This window comes from Triticum dicoccoides, chromosome 2A (genome assembly GCF_002162155.2).
Source record: "Triticum dicoccoides isolate Atlit2015 ecotype Zavitan chromosome 2A, WEW_v2.0, whole genome shotgun sequence".
NCBI classification, from domain to species: domain Eukaryota; kingdom Viridiplantae; phylum Streptophyta; class Magnoliopsida; order Poales; family Poaceae; genus Triticum; species Triticum dicoccoides.
In genome coordinates this window covers 269,135,973-269,138,452 of record NC_041382.1, presented here as the reverse complement: position 1 = coordinate 269,138,452, position 2,480 = coordinate 269,135,973, and positions in this window count along the sequence as shown.

The following is a 2,480-nucleotide window of genomic DNA, read 5'->3' as shown; positions in this document are numbered from 1 at the left end:
CGTCCTCTAATTGTTGTTTGCATGTTTTACGTGGCTGCTATGGGTTTCTAGCAAGAACGTTTCTTACCTACGCAAAGACCACAACGTGATATGCCAATTGTTATTTACCCTTCATAAGGACCCTTTTCATCGAATCCGATCCGACTAAAGTGGGAGAGACAGACACCCGCTAGCCACCTTATGCAACTAGTGCATGTCAGTCGGTGGAACCAGTCTCACGTAAGAGTACGTGTAAGGTCGGTCCGGGCCGCTTCATCCCACAATGCCACTGAATCAAGATTGGACTAGTAACGGTAAGCATATTGAACAAAATCAACGTCCACAACTACTTTGTGTTCTACTCGTGCATAGAAACTACGCATAAACCTGGCTCATGATGCCACTGTTGGGGAACGTAGCAATAATTCAAAATTTTCCTACGTGTCACCAAGATCAATCTATGGAGTCATCTAGCAACAAGGGAGGAGTGGATCTACATACCCTTGTAGATCGCGCGCGGAAGCGTTCAAGAGAACGGGGTTGATGGAGTCGTACTCGTCGTGATCCAAATCACCGATGATCCTAGCGCCGAACGAACGGCACCTCCACGTTCAACACACGTACGGAGCAGTGACGTCTTCTCCTTCTTGATCCATCAAGGGGGGAGGAGAGGTTGATGAAGATCCAGCAGCACGACATCGTGGTGGTGAAAGTAGCGGGATTCCAACAGGGCTTCGCCAAGCGCTGCGGGAGGAGGGAGATGTGTCATGGGAGGGAGAGGGAGGCGCCAGGGCTTAGGTATGGTTGCCCTCCCTTCCCCCCACTATATATAGGGCCAAGGGAGAGGGGGGAGGGGGCGCAGCCTTGGCCCTTCCTCCAAGGAAGGGTGCGGCCAGGGAGGAGTCCCACCTCCCCAAGGCACCTAGGAGGTGCCTTCCCCCTTTAGGACTCTTCCTTCCCTCATCTCTTGGCGCATGGGCCTCTTGGGGCTGGTGCCCTTGGCCCATACAGGCCAAGGCGCACCCCCTACAGCCCATGTGGCCCCCCGGGGCAGGTGGCCCCACCCGGTGGACCCCCGGGACCCTTCCGGTGGTCCCGGTACAATACCGGTGACCCCGAAACTTGTCCCGATGGCCGAAATAGCACTTCCTATATATATATATCTTTACCTCCAGACCATTCCGGAACTCCTCGTGACGTCCGGGATCTCATCCGGGACTCCGAACAACTTTCGGGTTACCGCATACTTATATCTCTATAACCCTAGCGTCACCGAACCTTAAGTGTGTAGACCCTATGGGTTCGGGAGACATGCAGACATGACCGAGATGACTCTCCGGTCAATAACCAACAGCGGGATCTGGATACCCATGTTGGCTCCCACATGTTCCACGATGATCTCATCGGATGAACCACGATGTCAAAGACTTAATCAATCCTGTATACAATTCCCTTTGTCTAGCGGTACGATACTTGCCCGAGATTCGATCGTCGGTATCCCGATACCTTGTTCAATCTCGTTACCGGCAAGTCTCTTTACTCGTTTCGTAACACATCATCCCGTGATCAACTCCTTAATCACATTGTGCACATTATGATGATGTCCTACCGAGTGGGCCCAGAGATACCTCTCCGTTTACACGGAGTGACAAATCCCAGTCTCGATTCGTGCCAACCCAACAGACACTTTCGGAGATACCTGTAGTGTACCTTTATAGCCACCCAGTTACGTTGTGACGTTTGGCACATCCAAAGCACTCCTACGGTATCCGGGAGTTGCACAATCTCATGGTCTAAGGAAATGATACTTGACATTAGAAAAGCTTTAGCATACGAACTACATGATCTTGTGCTAGGCTTAGGATTGGGTCTTTGTCCATCACATCATTCTTCTAATGATGTGATCCCGTTATCAATGACATCCAATGTCCATGGTCTGAAAACCGTAACCATCTATTGATCAACGAGCTAGTCAACTAGAGGCTTACTAGGGACATGGTGTTGTCTATGTATCCATACATGTATCTGAGTTTCCTATCAATACAATTCTAGCATGGATAATAAACGATTATCATGAACAAGGAAATATAATAATAACTAATTTATTATTGCCTCTATGTCATATTTTCAACACGTCTCCCTCAACCCTAACCCTACCACACACCCACCTAGCGAACAGACTCGAGGTTCCCCTCCCTCCCGCCGCCGGAGCGGCCGATGGAGAGAGGGGGAACCGGAGGTGTCACCGGCGGCGCGCAAGGGCCTCGTCACCTCCTGATCGCCTCGTGCGATCCGATCCTACTTTCCGGTAACTGAAACCGCAACCTCGCTGAAGATGGGTTTTTGGTCTAGAAGAGACGCAAATACAACACCTGAAATGTGCTCTAATACACTAGACTTGAAATGAGCTAAAACGCATACAGTTTCTGTCAAACAAAGCGCAAATTAATCTAATCCAAGCTAATCTATTCATTGCTTCCGACCTACCAATAATTTTGCTC